Consider the following 17,426-nt stretch of genomic DNA (forward strand, 5'->3'; position numbering starts at 1 on the left):
GGTAAACTGCCCATTATAAAAAGAAACATGAGGGAAGATAAAAGTGGTGTCTTGCACAGGTCTCAGCTTTTGGGTTGAGAGCAGGACTGTGTAAACCCAGTGAGCCCTTTCTCAATTTGTCTCTGGACCGGTATTATTCATGTAAATTCTCAGTTACTCTTTGGCAGTGGGAGTCTGCACCAGGATCACCCCTGGTTGTTTCTGCAAGTTACAGCATAATGGGATGACACAAGTGAGACCCATGCTTCTGGCTTGGGTTCTGGCTCCTCCACTAAACAGCAGTGTAGCCACCAGACCTGAAGAGAGGGTCAGAGGAGGGAGATTCCAAAATAACTCTACCTTGACTGAAGGTGACAGATGTTTCTTAGGCAAAGCCACTGCAAAGGGGACCTCTCAGGATTAAATTCTTTTTGTTGAAGGAAGAACTGAAAGAATGTTTGTTATATAGTATAAGTGCTAAGTTTTAGAAAAGGCAAGATTTCTGTAGAGACATGACTTGCTCTCAAAGCCTTTTCACTTGCAGAAATTCCAGCCTTTAATATAGTGAAGAAACACTGCCAGTCCCTGAAAGAGCTGAGAATTTTATGAAGGATAGGGTATTTCTCTATGTGAAAGTGGCCCAGCTACATTAAACTGGCCCTGGCACATTCAGCCTTTAACAAGGTGTTTTATATTTATTGCCTTTTCTTAACCTTAATTAGCCTGGGACAAGCATGCATGGAGGAACAGATTCTGGTGATTTTCTTTATTATATGCTTAAGCAACTTCATAGGAAAAACAAACTCAAATGATTTTAATTCCAGTTTTTTTCAATCAGCCTCATTCTGATTGTCATCATTTTTAGTATATACATATAAAATTTCACATGATTAAAACCAATACATCTATACTGTGGTTTAATTTTTGTTTAACATTATTTTATATTTGCAATTCCATTTATTGACATAGTCTACAAATAGATCTTGGGCAGGGGGAGGGGTAAATCTGGGATCCAATAAAATAAATGCTAGGCAGAGAGTAAAAAAACCTGCAAGTGAATCTCAGCTTTGCTCTTCATTAGCTTTGTGACTCAGGGCAGCTTTCTCCCCTTTCATGGGCTCTTCATTTGTCTTGTAAATCAGGGATAATGATTCTTGTCTAAAAGCATAATTGAGGGAGTGATGGGGAGAATGAAGTGACATAATGTGAAAACACCTGACATATAATAGATATGCTTCCCTTTTTTGCCCTACTTTTTCTCCATTATATAATTATGTCTTCAATTTGCTGAAGTGTTCCTCTGATGAGCATTTTGAGATATTTCTGATTTCCTTTCCTTGAATGAATCAATTAGTCTCTTTTCATATGTGTATAAATATATACATATATATATGTATATACACACACATACATGTGTATATCTATATATATATGTATATGTTTCTTGGGTTACTTTTCTTTAAAAAAATCTGTCATATTATTAGAATACCAACATGTTCTCTTTTGACTGGGTTTCTGGAGCATCCAGTAGATATGGGCCCCAGTGTTGTAACAGTCCTGTGAAGGACACTGTCAGACATGGTAGAAATGTGTTTTGAAGAGAAATATCCAAAATACTCTTTCCTTCAGAAGCTCCTGGAACCCTAAGTGGAGGAGGGAAGACTGAGGCCCCTCTCTGTTAAAGCTGCAGCTGGCCCCAGCCCTGCAGGAGATAGTTGGTCAGTCCTGACTCTTCTTAGGTCACGGGTCATGCGTAGACAGGACTTCACTGAGGGGTACTCCTTTAACAGCATGCACATAAGCCGTCTTGCTGGAAAGCTTCCTTTGATAAAACAGCACACTGGATTCCAGGCAGCCTGCTGATAAAGCCTGAGGGCAGAAGGACCTAATTTTTCATTAAGACACAGCCATCCTACCCCATATGCATTAGTTGAAACTTTCCTAGAGCAGATTTTAAAGTGGAAACAAATGGTAGAGTCAAAATGCCTTCCATGTAGAAAGTAGACTCTTTAAAACATTTCTCTGGAAATCTCTTAAGAAAGGGAAAACTGAAAAAAAAAAAAAAAGAAGAAGAAAGAAAGGGAAAACTGTTAAAAACCATTAAAAACTGTTAATTAGTGATTTATCCTGAAAGAGAGTGAATGGATTTCTGGGAAGGCTAACTGTCGATGGTTGTGGATCCAAATATTGATCCTCCAAGTGAACTATTGATGAGAAAAGAAAACATAGGTTCATTTATGTCAAGATTCATGGTTTCTTTTTTAAAAGCAAGACATTAATTATTTTTAACTCTCAGGATGTTTTCGCAAAAAAAAAAACCCACTTTAATTAGCTTCCTTTTGCAGTCAAGAATACAAGAGCACCTTCCTTGTTGAAGAGTGTTTGGCAGCAAGCAGAGCTAAGAAAGCATGGTGGCTTTTGAACTTCACTATAAGGTGTTATTTAATATTCAAAATGAAAAGAGTTGTATTTTCTGCTTTCTTAACTTAAAGAAAAATCTGTTTGCTTGTTTTCATTTAAAGGAATTTTGTCTCTCTTGTTAACATTTGGTATATAGCACAATTTATTTTCTCTTTTTAACTTTTACCAATGAGCTAACCTCAGGTTTTTCCTCTATCCTTCCCTGGTCCTGTTTGAGTTGATTGGAGATAGAATTCATGAGACTGACTAGTCTGGCCCGTAAACCATGCTCCATCTGGCCCCTGGTATGGATGGGATTGTGTGCCTAGATAAGAGAACCTTCTTAAAGATCATCTTACCCCAGGTCACTGAGTCTAGGGTAGGGTTTCCCAGCCTTGGCACTCTGGACATTTGAGGCCACCTGTCTTTGTTGTGTGCATCCTGTGCATTGTAGGATGGTCAGCAGCATCCCTGGCCTCTACCCACTAGATGCAGTAGTTGTCCTCTCGCTTGTTGCTTCCCCCAACATCTTTAGACATTTGTCCCCTATTTAGAACCGCTGATGTGGAGAATCCTGAAGTGAGTAGATGTGTTTTGGGGCAGACATCAAATTTTTATTTACTTTGCTTATCTGTAGTCTGAGTTTCCCCTGTGGTAGGTACAAGCCTCTAAAGCATCCCTGGGATTAATCAGTTCCTACTAGAACCCTTGACTGACCTGGGACTGTGCTAGTCTGAGGAGATGAGTCTTAGATGGCACTCACTGAATAGGGATCTGAGGGGTGAAGAGTCAGTGAACTTAAAGATTTTGGTGGGGACCTAGTTGGGGGTAAGAGAGAGGCAAAATAAAGGCTAATGTGGGGTAGTGTCTTCCTTGGTCCTTCCTTGGTCTAAATCATCATCTTCCTCTCTTCCCTAAAATGTATAGCTCCTTTGAAAGTTGACCATAGGCTCTCAGACTTACCACCTGTTTCTCCTCCTTCCAGTAGTTTCCTACAGACCTCCGAGTCATTATCCCTGACCCTTGTTTCATCCTCTCTCTGCAGCTCTACCTCTTTTCCTATCCTGGCCTCTCATTTGACACAGGTCATCACACGCTTATTAAAACATTTTATTTCTTTCAGGAAACCATGCTTCTTAGTCCTCATGAAGTCTCAGTCTTCCTGGCTAGTTTCTCCTCATCTTCCTAACTTGCCAAATTTGAAGTGTTTCCTGGCCTGTTCTAAGCCTTTTTGGTTACCATCTACAACTCTGGAAAATGACATTTAGACTCAGAGGTTTGAATGCCAATGAACTTATTTGCAGTGTTTATTATGTTCTAGGTATTATTTTAAGTGCTTTACAAATATAAATCACTTAATGCTCATAACAGCCCTTGATGTAGGTGCTTGTTCAAGGTTGCATAGCTAATGCATAGTTCTGAGAAGGTGATCTTCCAATCACCTGCAACAGCAATACCAGGGTGCTAGTTGAGTATCTACTTCATAGGATTGGTGTAAGAATTAAATGGAATAATTCCTGCAAGGCACTTGGCACAGGACTTCACAAAGAATAAGTACTCAGTTAGTGTTGCTATTCTTACCATTACTATCTAAGGTATATTGTTAAGTGATAAGGAAAGGTGTAATAATAGATGTAGTTTGATTCCATTTTTTTCAATTAAAAGTAGATGCTAGTATCAACCCATGGTTCTCAAGCTTTTTGGTCTCATAATCCTTTTAAAATTACTAAGGACCTCAAGACTTTGATTTGTATGGGTTTATCTACTGATGTTTATAATTTCTGAAGCTAAAGCTTATTTATGTTCCCAAAGAACCTGCTTCCAAGTAAGGTCACTTTCATGGGAAACAAGGGTTAGGACTTCAGTATAGTTTTTTGGAATATGCAATTCAATCCATAGCACCAGGTTACATACAAAAGCAAAACTCTCTGTCAATACTTTCATTCTTTCAAAATTTCACCACCTATATCACATTTAGCTAAAAACATGTTTTTTTATGCTTTTGACCATGTTGAACCTTTTCTCAGTCTAGATGATAGAGTTATAACTGCTAAACATTCTTCTTTCGTTCTTAGTCAGGGTTCTTTATGAAAATTAGTGAGAGGGAACCGCAGTTACCTCATCCCTGGATTGTATCCCTCCTATATTTTCAGCCTCATTTCTACAATTCCCAGTTGAGAACTGGAAGGTTTTCAGTTTTTTTCATGTAAGATCATATTGAGTATTACTATGCACCAGACACTTTGCTAAGAAGTTTACATATACCATCTCATTTAATTCACATACCAAAGGTGTCCTATTAAACTGGAAGAATAATTTTTACTCACTGTAACAAGTCAAGAAATAAGGATGTTATTTTCTTTCCTCCACTCCTGCTATGCCATCTCACTGAGGTAACACACTCATGAGTCAGTGTACATCTTTTCACCCCCTTTTCTTTGTGCCTATAAATTCATATCTGATCATGTAAGGATTTTGAACAGAGTTGATTTGTATCTTAACCAAGTTTCCATATGAGAATTAAGCCTTCTTGGGGATGTTCAGTTTTGAGCTTCTTCCCTAAGGGGTCTCCTCCACAAGTTTTGAGGTAATACAGTACCATTTCCCCTGATCTCTTCTTTTACAAGTATTTTATCCCTGTACTTTACTGTTCTCAATTTTTATCTCAAATCACTTATTGAGATGATCCCTTCATTAAGGAGAAATTAGGGCCAATGAGCAGAGAGAGACAGGTGTTTTGAGCCAAATTTTAATAACATACAAAAGGGATAAGTGAAGCTCATTAGATTTTGAGCTTCTTGAGTGCTGGTGTGGTATTTAGTTTTCTCATGTGTCCCCCCCAGCACACTGCACAGTGTCTTGTAGACAGACAATCAAGAAAATATTTGAGTCTGTGAATCGGAACTATAGCATACAAATTCCCAGTTAGCACTTTGCACCTGTGACTTTTCTTTCCTATCCTTTGTTAAGACACCTCTTTGGTAATAGTTTAATTCTACCTTCCTTGGAAATGGTAATGTTTATTTTTAAACTAATGTAAATTAAAGTGAGTTCTATTTAGAAAATTATTGTAGATGTTCATTATATATAATCCCTTTTGAGTCATTAGAGGTATCCTAGGGTGTAAGCAATTGACCTTTGGGGATTAATTTAGTAGTATTAATAGCAAGAGGGTTCTCTTTAAATGATTTATGAAGAGAAGCACTTCTGGTGAAAGCACACTTTAGAAAATATAAACCTCTGGGACTAATCAGACTCTTTGGACTATTAAGGACTACTGATTTATATTTTTGTTTACTTATGGTCATGAAGAAAAATCTTCATGAAATTAAAGATTAAAAACAAACTGGTATGCCCTTCTTAAATTATTTTAAAAGATCAGAGAATATTCTGTAACAGAAATTCTGTTTTATTGCACAGGTAAAAAGATCTTTTCAGAAGAAAAATTTTAAATGAATGTCTTACCAGTTAATTTCTATTCCTTTTTCATCTCTTTTTCCTTATTCTTAAATGCTCTAATTTTATAAGGAATAAAGCTAGAGCATTTAAGGTTACATGATTTCCATTTTATCAATATATCCTTTTTTTCTTGAAATTTATCTTGGATTATTATGAATAACTTGATTGATGAATTTATTTAGAAGATGTTGATTGTTGAGAGAAGTCAAGTACCATTATGTGGACAGGAGGCATAGGAGTAGCATTTTAATAAGTTTAGGCAACCAAGTATCACTTGAACACAGTTCCATTCAAGCTTTTAAAACAACCACATATATCATTGAACTAAAGACAAAGTGTGCAGCAAAATATGTTAATTCATAGTAAGTGTTCCTGAAGTGTTTGTTGTCATGTTTTCTAGAGTCTATCTTTGCAATACTTACAAATAAAGAAAAAGTGAATTTTGAAAGCGAATGCTATGTTACGCACTGATCTTCAGAGTTTATACGACTTTGTAAACTTTATATGACCTTTGCTTTTTTATCATGATTTGCTTCTCTGGATTTGCTTGATTTATTGAGTTAACTTATTTAATAAGTTATTAGAATTAGTGATTATATAGGAAGGAAAGTTATTTAACTAATAAGCAAATAATAGATTTATTGTTTATTACCTTGTTGCATCAGTAGTGATGAAGCACAGTTTCATCAGCATTATACTCTATATTCCCAGTGAAAAGCTGGTGACAGATAATCCCTGAGGCAGATGAGAGTGTTTCATTTATTTACACATGTCATATACATGAAAGTTTTGCTCGTAGCATAATAAATATGTGGCTGATAAGCTAACTGTCAGTGTCGGGGTTTTTCATATATGTGGCCCACGTTTTTTCATGTGGAGAGTAGAGTCCACTGTTGAGCTGAACCTTCAGTATATATGCAGTGTGAGAAAAAGAGAGAAGGCAAGGACGCTTCCAAGGATTTTCCCATGGAAGAAGAGGAGTTCCTATTAGCTCAGATGTGGAAACGTGCAGGTTTGGGGAGGGGAAAGGTTAGGAGTTCAGTTTTTAACATGCTGTATTTGAGAGAGCACATTACTCATTTTTATCATATGGCATCTTGATCTTTTTGTGAATCATAACAAATCTTCACTTTGCTGAGGTAAGGAAACCATTATATAGAGGAAACATAATGGGACCTCTGGGTTTGATGGAAGAATCTGCCTGTAATGCAGAAGACCTGGGTTCTATCCCTGGGTTGGGAAAATCCCTAGGTTGGGAAGATCCCCTGGAGAAGGGAAAGGTTACCCACTCCAGTATTCTGGTCTAGAGAATTCCATGGACTGTATAGTCCATGGGATCACAAAGAGTCAGACATGACTGAGCAACTTTCACTTCACTTCTAAAATATAGTTGATGAGGAACTCCAATTGTCATACCTTTCATTTAAGAAATCCCAGGAAAGTAAAACCTAATTGATTTTAGAGAGACCAGAACCATCACAGTCTTGCAAAATATGTAATGCAGTGTGTGTTTAATTTATATCTCTATAGATTTTCTTACCATTTTTACTCAACATTATTTTTCAGGCCTATCTATTTTTACTTCTTATACCTCTGGTATATGTTTGCAAGTTCTAATTTCTGCGTTGTATTGTCTCTTATACTCTTACTCTATTTTACTTATCCTTTCCTCAGTAAAGGCCCCCACATGGCCTCCAGTTTCCCATTATCACAGCAGTGCCGCAGTGAACATCCTTATAGACATCTGAGAAGCCTTCACTGGGTGTGTAGCCAGGAGTGGATTGTTGGATGTTAGACATATGCATATTGATTTTAGCATGTCCTGCCAGTACACTTCCCAGAATGGCTGCCTGTGATTGTTTAAATTCTCATCAGCAATACATGACTACGCCCATTTATCTCTGTACTAGGCTGTTTTAAGCACTATATATATGTTATATATATTTCAAATTCATTGCATATAGCTTTTTATAATGTTATTTCATAATTTAAAAAATATTCTGTCTGTAGTTCTCTCCCTTTTCATTTTGTGTTCTCTTTGTCTTTTTTAACTTTTATTTTTGCTGATTAGTCTTGACAGAGGTGTGTCTTTTTTATAAAACTTCTACAAAGAACTATGATTTGGTTCTATTTATTTTGTCAACTTTTTGTCTTTATTCCAGTTTTTCTGGTCATTCTTGTACTTTTCTGTTCCTCCTGCTTCTCTTCCTCCCCTCCCCCATTCCCTGTTTGTTGGCTCTTTACCAGTTTCTTTCGTTAAACACTTAGCTCCCTTTGATTCTAAGTAAGTATCTCTTTATTTCTTTATAATTTCATCTTATTCCGCATAGTATGTTTTTAGCCCCTTGTCGTTGATTCATAATCTTCTTTATATTATCTTTAGAGAACATAAATGATATGGTATTGATTTGGGGAAAATTTAATGGAAGCCTCCTCTGAGGTCTAGTGTATGGTCAGTTCATAAATGTTATATCTGTTTAAAAGGAGTATGTTTCTGTTGGTTACAAAAGTCTATATGTATTTACTAGTTTAAGTGTATTGCTAATCATGTTATTCAAATCTGTATCTGAGCGTATTTTATTTGCTTGCTGTATCAGTTTCTGAGAGGTGTGTGATTGATTATTCATTTCTTTTTGTGGTTATGTTATGTATCTCCTTTTTTCTATGTTCGATTAATTGTTGCTTTATATATGTTGAGGCTATATTGTTAAATACATTTATGTTGGTAATTATTTTGTCTTACTGATTATTGAGTGTATAATGCCCCTCTTTGTTCCTTTTACTTTTTTGCCTTGATTTCTTTTTAACTTGGGTTAAGATGGACTGCTCTAGCTTATTTGGATTTGGATTTGCCTAATATATGTACTTACATATTTTATAATCAAGTTTTCTGTAACTTTTTGATAGACCATTTGGATCTGTAAAATGTTTTGCTGAATATCATCCTTATTCAAATCTGACAGTTTTTTAATTTTGGTTCGTATGTTTTTCCCATTTGTGTTTATCATCATTATTATTCTGTTTAGAGTTATTTTTGCTGACATATTCTGTATGTTGTACTTTCCCTCTTTGTTTCTTCTTTTCTATTGAATAGGTCTAGTGGTTCAATATTTAAAAATTCTGTTCTATTCTAATTGTTGTTCAGTTGCTAAGTCGTGTCTGACTCTGCAATTCTATGGACTGCAGCATGCCAGGCTTCTTTCTCTGTCCTTCACTATCTCCCGAAGTTTGCTCAAACTCATGTCCATTGAGTCAGTGATGCCATCTGACCGTCTCATCCTCTGTCAGCCCCTTCTCCTCCTGACCTCATCCTTTCCCCAAATCATGGTCTTTTCCAGTATGTCAACTCTTTGCATCAGGTAGCCAAAGTATTGGAGCTTCAGTTTCAGCATCAGTCTTTCCAATGAATATTCAAGATTGATTTCCTTTAGGATTGACTGGTTTGATCTCCTTGCAGTTCAAGGGACTTTCAAGAGTCTTCTCCAGCACCACAGTGTGAAAGCATCAATTCTTCATCACTCAGCCTTCTTTATGGTCCATTTCTCACATCCATATATGACTACAGGGAAAACCATAGCTTTGACTATATTATTCTTGTGGTCCCTACTAACTAAGAATCCATGCTTATATTTATGTTTCTTAATCAGCTATTAAGTTTATCAGTGCCTGTACCATTTTCCCAAATGATAATTATCTTAGCCTGTACTTGCACCTTCTCTCATTCACACCTCAACTAGGGACTTTTTCTAAACAGTTTTTCCCTCTGTGAGACGTACAGGGAGAACTGATGTCTGAGTCTCTGCTCTCTTGGCCAGGCTGCTTCTGTCACCAGGAATCAGTGAAGCTGTTGACTTCTAGGGTGAACAGAGAGATGATTATTGAAAAAAGACATTTTGGCTGACCTGGGCCAGGAGGAACAGAAACCATGAAGCAGGCAAAGCCAGCAGTGCATGTGATGACCAATGGGAGACCAATGATCTGGGTCTTTTGCATTCCCTTTTTAAATAATCAATACATAAGCATTGAATATATCTCCTTCCTGGTCAATTGTCTGTCCTGCTTGCTAAGAGCAGATACTCCCATAGCCTTCTGCCTCTCCATGGGCTTAGAGATATTGCCTCTGTGACTCAGGAGTACACTGGTACACAAGGCTGCTTTCTGAGGTGTGAGTCTCTCCACATAGAAGCTAGGATGAGCTGTTTAAAACATAGTCATTCTTTGGCTTAAAACCTTGTAGAGGACTCTCATCTCATTCTTAACTTAAACTCCGTGAGTGGCTTAGAAGGCTCTGCATTCTCCAGCCCTCCTTTCTGCTCTGTGCTCACTGTGCTCCAGCCACACAGGCCTCCTTCCTATTTGCTGAGCGCGCCAGACTCACTGCCTTTTCAGGATCTTCACTTGCTGGAAGCCTTCCCTGGAATTCTCTTCCAGTCTCATGACTGGCTCCCTCACCGCTTCAGTTTCTGCTTAAACATCTCCTTCACAATCCCACCTTCTCTGTCCTCCCTCTCTGACTACTGTATTTAAACCCGCCTCTGCCTGCTTTGCCAGCATTCCCTAAAACCTTTCTTGGCTTCATTCATTCTCTTTAGAATGTGCACCACCTGATGGTCTCTCCATATATTTATCTGCATATTTACTTTCCACCTTCACTAAAATGTCACTTTCAGGAAGGAATTTTTTTTTTTTTAATGTTTAGTACTGTACCCCAGGAGAGCAATGCTTGGCATGTAGAGCCTCTCAGTAACCAGTTGAAAAATGAGCCACTGAATGGAACGGATGTGGAATGAAAGAAATTGTGTAATCAGGAAAACCTAGGAGTCCACAGGTTTTTAGCCTGAGCGGCTTCTTGATGGTCATAGCATTTATAGAAAGGAAGACAAATAGAAGAGGAACAGAGTTTCAGGGGAAAGCAGGGATTCTGTTTTGGCCACATTAAATTTGAAATGGCCTTTTTACCTCCAGGTAGGGATATCAGGAAATGGCAACCCATTCCAGTGTTCTTGCCTTGAGAATCCCAGGGACGGGGGAGCCTGGTGGGCTGCCATCTATGGGGTCACACAGGGTTGGACACGACTGAAGTGACTTAGCAGCAGCAGCAGCCGAGATATCAGGAGGGCAACTGGGTATGTGTCTGGAACTCAGGGGTGAGGAATTTGGGAGTTATCAGCATATATGTAGGAGTTAAAACCCTGGTATTGCATGAAATCATGTGTGCAGAGATGAACAAAGGTTCATCTCTATATGAAATCATGTAGACAGAGAAGAAGGTTAAGAAGTGAGCTCTGTGGTCTCCAGCGTTGATGGGTTGGGTTGAGGAGAAGCATCCAGTGGCTTCTGAGAAAGAGCACCTGGAAATGAATGAGATCAGTAGATGCTGGTCAAAGAGTTGCATAGATGGGCCTCATCTAGATGTCACAGTCTGGAGTTTGGCTGTGACCTTGGATTATTTAACTACAGGAAAGGCACAGTCTTTTCCTTAGAGATGGTAAAACAGTTGAGGATCTTGAGTACTAGCTGGGATGTTTACACGGACTGTAATCATCTACATGGAGGGTAGGACTTGAGGTTAAGAATAAGAGTTGGAGACAGGTGGCGTCAGAATCTTCAGTGTATGAGGGTCTGTCACCTGGTAGAAAACCCAGTCTGATGGTGGCAGGTGCTAGTGCTTTATGGCGTGTGCTTCAGAGGAGTAGGAAGTGGGCCCCAGGGCTGAGCAGTAACAATCTAGATGTGCTTTGGGGAACTAGGAGAAGCCAGCCCTGCATCCTGCTGGTGACACAAGCTTTGTCTGGGAAATTGACAGAAGCCGTGAACTCAGGCTCATGTTCTATAAATAGCTAATGGATGTGTTGGAAAATTTGTATGTCATGGACTCAGGTTTCAAGAGGGTAGAGTGGAAAGACTTGGGGAGGAAGAACAACACTGAAGGCCAAGGGATTACAGAGTGGTGTGTGGATGACTGTCAGGGTTGGAGTACTGACCTGTTGCTATAAAAGCATTTCTGATAACTGTAAACTTTCAGCATGACCCTGTTGTGAAATTCCTGTCAGGATGAGTATTTGTTCACTGTGCCTGAGATAACCAGATGAGTTAATCTTCTGACTAGAGTTATTTACCATTACCTGTGTGGATGTGGAAGGGTGTCTGCCAAACACAGTTATTGTGGTTTTGACATAAAAAGTCCTTTCTGGCAGTAACTGTTGGCCAGTATGTTTAGCTGCTCCTTGAGGCCACTCCTGGAACTGGAGAGCCACGTCATGTCATCACAGATGGAAGGATGTTTATTGTCTTATTTCCTGTTACCAGGCTTGTGTCCTACCTGTTTGAAATAGGCATCAAATTGTTCAGATTTGTTCATGATTTCAGGGCTAGGGCACAGCCCTATTTGAAGCAGTTTAAGATGATAAAGAAAATGTTTTACTCAATGTGTTCCCTCTCAGTTTTGAAGATCGGTATAAATTATTATTTACCTAAGACAGGATAAGGCTGACTTCTCTGCCCTCTTCTCCACCTTCACCTTCAGGGTTCCTGAAACTGAAGTTTACCCTAGAGTTTAAAGTAAGGAGAAATTTTAGGTGTATATTGACAAAATATTATAACACAGATGAAACAGTGGTACTCTCAAGATCCTTGCTTTTGGAAAAGAATGTTAGAGGTCTTGCATGCGTGTGCATGCATGTGTGTGTGTGTGCATGTGCATGCTCAGTTATGTGTAACTCTTTGCAATCCCATGGACTGTAACCCACCAGGCTCCTCTGTCAATGGAATTTTCCAGTCAAGAATACTGGCGTGGATTGCCATCTCCCCCTCCAGGGGATCTTCCTGACCCAGGGATCAAATCCGTCTCTCTTGCATCTCCTCCATTGGCAGGCAGATTCTTTACCAACTGGGCCACCAGAGCGAGGTGAAAAGCAAGAGTGTCACTAAGGAAGGAAGAGGTTGGGGAAGAGAATCTTTGAAGATTCCTAAATTATGACCAGACTGCCTTTGTTTTATCTTTAACTGATTGAGTAACAAATGGAAAAGAAAGTTTTATATTGAAAATATTTTTATTAGGATCTGTATAAATCCAAAGCTTGTCTCGTTCACTAGAAATTTTTAAGGAAAATTTCTTTCTCTGTAATGAACTGAGCATAATTCTGATAAGAAAAGTAGGTAATTAGATAACCTTCCTTCCCTCTGAATTTTTGCAAAGGACAGAGTTGGGGGGCGGGGTTCATACCAAGCTGTCATTGGATGATTCACCATCATCCCCACACAACTTCCACTTCCCTTTCCAGTTCTTGCTGATGAATGTTTTTACATCATGTGCTCAGTTCAGTGAACAAGTAGTTAACTAGTGATTTAACTAACTGTGAATATCATGTGTTGGTCATATAACTTTGCAATAGATGCAATTTAGTATTTTCTTTTAGATTCACTCTGAAAATGACATTTTCTTATTAATGTATGTTTACGCCTCTCAGGACTGCATTTTATCGAGATCTGTGTAACTGAAACTCTTGGGCCTCTGAGGACACTAGTAAACAATTGTTTTGCTTTCATGGCCCTCAGTGTCAGTAAAAATCAATGACAGAATATAGGCATGCAATACAGAGTGTATTTTCTATTTTCTGTTTATGTCCTTATTTGAAACTGTAATTAAGCCATGTCAAACTTGCAACTGTAAGAAAATAGTATCTGCTGTTTGAATAAAATACAGGCCAAGTTCTATAAACTTTAATTAGGCCAAGCTTGCATTGACCTCAGTAGGAATCTGGCTAAGAATCTCTTTTAATTACCTCTGGCTTAAAATATGTAAGAATTTTCACATTGCTTTTCTCACTCAAAGAACAATGCATGGATAGCTAAACTAGTAAAATGTTTAAATAGATACAAATCAAACTTGAAAAGTTTAAACTGTTGTTTTCATCCTGTAAGTCAGCTGAGAAAAAGCATACAGATTGTAGTTCTAAATTATGTCCATAGAGTATTTCAAATCCAGTAAATTAACTCTCCTTTTTTTTTTCTCCTACTTGAGCTCATAAATGTTAACCTTAGAAGTGTCTCAAATTCTTTCATTGAAATAAAGTTGAACTGACAATAGCCAGATGATGTAAAATTGAAACTGAAATTCTATCCTTGGCCCATCCCATGTTCTTCTCCCTAGGTATTAGAGGAATCATAGGAGAGTTAATGTTTTCATTGTACATGAACTGTAATATTTGGGCAAAACAGGGCATATAAATTTCTTACTGCCAGGAGAAAGCAATTACCAATGCAGGGAAGATAGCTGACAATAAATAAACAAAACTATACTAGATAGGAGTTTAAACATTTATTTAGAATGACTTAGCTTATAGAAAACAGGCCTTTGTAGTTATCATATGCCTTCATTTGAGTTTCTTAGTAGGAAGGCTAATTATGTCACCAAGCTATTTTTTGCACATTATTTTAAAATAAATAAATAAATCAAGATACGTTATATTGTGCAGTTAAACCCCAAAAGGAAACTGTTGCACACAGCAAAACAAATAGCTCACTTTTCCAGCCCCAGCTTGTGTCTGGGTGCACTGTGAGCTGCATATTGTCCTTCTCTTGCAGATGAGAAAAATCAGCTCACCTGGTGCCAAGAAACTCCACATCCCTGTAGGGGAGCCAGGTCTGTCTGATTCCAAAGACTGTGGTGACCCTGACTTTTGGAATGTACCACCTCCCCTACACTGAGTCGTTTTCAGCAGCCCCGCTGCCATGTCCAGTGCCTTCTCCTTTACTTTGAAAACAATGTGTCGTAGGAATCCTTGTGGTTCTGGAGAAGAAGCAGAAAGGAATTTTATGACAAAGGAGTTTTCTTGATAGGTGGTCTCATCTAAGTCTAACCCCAACCTCAACTCCAACCCCAGTCCCAGGACTAAGGGGATGAGAGGGAAGGAACTTACAGTCATCTTAACTCTGAAGCATCCTTGAAGGTAAAACAATAATTCATATAGTTCTTCACACCACATCTGTCCATGGCCCTACTCTCTGGAACTCAGATGGAGGAGAATTGGGTCTCTAAGATGTGGTTCGTCTGAGATTAACTATCATTATCTTGTCGTTATTATCAGATTCAAGTGCAGTACATTAAAATCTATTAGCTCAAATTTTTTTGTTGTTTGTTTTTTGAGGAAATTCTCTAAATATTGTTTAGTCAGACATTGTCCTTTTCTTAGTAATTTTGCTTCAAAAGGCAATTAGAAAATAGGAAAACAAATTAAAGTCTAAATGAGGAGTATGAAACTCCTGAGGAATTACAAATGAAAAGTACATCTAATGAGCTTCCTATGTTTGAGGAAGCGACTTTATATATAAAAGTTTAATATATTGAAAAATAACCTCACTACTCAGAATTAATTATAGTTAATAATAAATAGTAGTAAGTTAATAATTAAAACCTTTATCATAAAACAATATAAAGCTATAGACCCCCATGTGACTACCGTTCACAGCCATCCATCTCTCCTTAGGTACCAGGAACTTTGTTCAGTTAGTTTTCATATGTTTATGTATAATAAACCCATGAACAATACGTAGAATCATTTTGTGTGCATTAAAAGTTTTAATTGTTATACTCTACAGGCTGTTTCCTAGAGTATTTCTAGAGAACTCAAAGCTGCTTTATGTTTGTCTACATTAAGATATATTAAACATAATATATTATTCCTTTTTTCCTGCTGAATAGCATTTTGTCATGAGTATGCCTCATTTGATCTATCCATTCAGCATATTTATACAGTGCTCCTCCTCCTGTGTGTGAATCCTCAGAAATGTGTGTGAATGGTCTCTCGGAAACAGAGCTGGAAGAGGAAGTGTTGGGTTGTAGAGTAGGCCTTTTTCCATTTGACTATGGTCTGTCAAACCAGCTGTGTGTAAGGGATGTTCTATTTTTCAAATGTAATATCACTATGATACTCATTTTATGAAGACTTTTTGTTTTTTGAAACTTATTCCTGTTAACCAGGGCTCCGCAACTTAAGGCCTGTGGCCAAATCTGATCTGCCTGTTTCTGTAAGTTGTTTATTGAAACCCAGCCTCACTCGTTCATTTATGTACTGTCCATGGCAGCTCTCATGTTCTACTGTCAGAGTCAAGTAGTCACAACAGAGACCATATGGCTTCCAAAGCCCAAAGTCTTTACTCTCTGGCTCTTTACAGAAGAAATTTTGCTGACTCCTGAAATTATAGTATTACCTACTGTCACTCTGTTTATTGTTTTGCTCTTTAAATTATCTAGTATTCAGCTACATAAATAAATATGATAATTTCAGAATACGACAGAAGCAATGGAAAATGGTTGAGTGAGCTGGTTACAATAGATAGATGGTGGAGAGAGCCTGGGAAGATGCCATTTGAACCAAGACCCAGGAGATACGAAAACCGAGGCTCAGAGAGTAATATGTACAAAATCACACAGGTAGTAAGTGGTGTAAGTGGGATTTAACCTCAGGAATAACTCAAAATATAGAGGGCTCTTTTCTCTGTAATATAGCCATCTTCATATATTCATACAAACACAATACCAAGCAAATAGGTAAGTGTTATAACAAAGAAGCATCAGCAAAATTGTTTAGTTCTTCTAGACTTGGCAGGCCAGAGACAGGGTTTTGATGTATTGAAATTTGGAATCGGTGCTGATGACTAGGTTTGAATCATAGTCCCGGCACTGACTTGGCTGAGTCACTTGAATTTGCAGCCCTCACTGTTGTTTGGAGGGGTGGGGGCAGGCGGGACCTGTCTGTAAACTGAGGAGGGTGTTTGGATGATCTCCATGGGCTCTTCTGGCTCTCACTTTCTATGATGCTGTGACTTTAGGAGGTGGCATTTGATCTAGGCTTTGGAGGGTGGGGTGATTTTGACAGGCTGCCTTGTAAATGAAGAGAAAAGGTATTCCAGGTGGTATGAAGAGTCTGAATAAAAACACAGTGGCCAGTAACTGTAGAAAGAATTCTATGGATGGTTATAATGGTCTGGTCTGACAAGGCTAGAGTTTAATCCTGAGAAGACAGGGGAGGCAGGAGTCTGGCACTGAGCTGAGGGAGAGCCTGAAAGTTATGCTTCAGAGCTGGGATGTTTTCCCTTGGAATTAGAGGATTTAAAAGGTCCTCCGCCTTGAGCATCCCTGCCCAGTGACCAGCCTCTCTCTCGCTATGAAATTTCAGTGATGGAGACTTCTATAGACCATCTGTTCATTTTCTGACAACTCTAAGAAAATTCTTCCTTACCTTGAGTCAAAGCGTATGAGTTCTAGCTATACCTTTTACAAGAGGCAGTTTATGCACAGTCATTGAAAGATTTTATTTTATTTTTATTGTGGTATTACTCTTTTTTTTTCATTTATTTTTATTAGTTGGAGGCTAATTACTTTAGAATATTATAGTGGGTTTTATCATACATTGATATGAATCAGCCATGGATTTACATGTATTCCCCATCCCGATCCCCCCTCCTACCTCCCTCTCTACCTGATCCCTCTGGGTCTTCCCAGTGCACCAGGCCCGAGCACTTGTCTCATGCACCCAACCTGGGCTGGTGATCTGTTTCACCAGAGATAATATACATGTTTCGAT

The 17,426-nt window shown here is 38.3% G+C and overlaps 1 protein-coding gene across 7 annotated transcripts in view; it reads left to right on the forward strand.

The window, feature by feature from the left end:
* ST7 (suppression of tumorigenicity 7) overlaps window positions 1-17,426 on the forward strand; it is a 254,937-nt gene that overhangs the window by 165,272 nt on the left and 72,239 nt on the right. The window lies entirely within an intron of this gene.

Source organism: Odocoileus virginianus, chromosome 1 (assembly GCF_023699985.2).
Source record: "Odocoileus virginianus isolate 20LAN1187 ecotype Illinois chromosome 1, Ovbor_1.2, whole genome shotgun sequence".
In the NCBI taxonomy this organism is placed as follows: domain Eukaryota; kingdom Metazoa; phylum Chordata; class Mammalia; order Artiodactyla; family Cervidae; genus Odocoileus; species Odocoileus virginianus.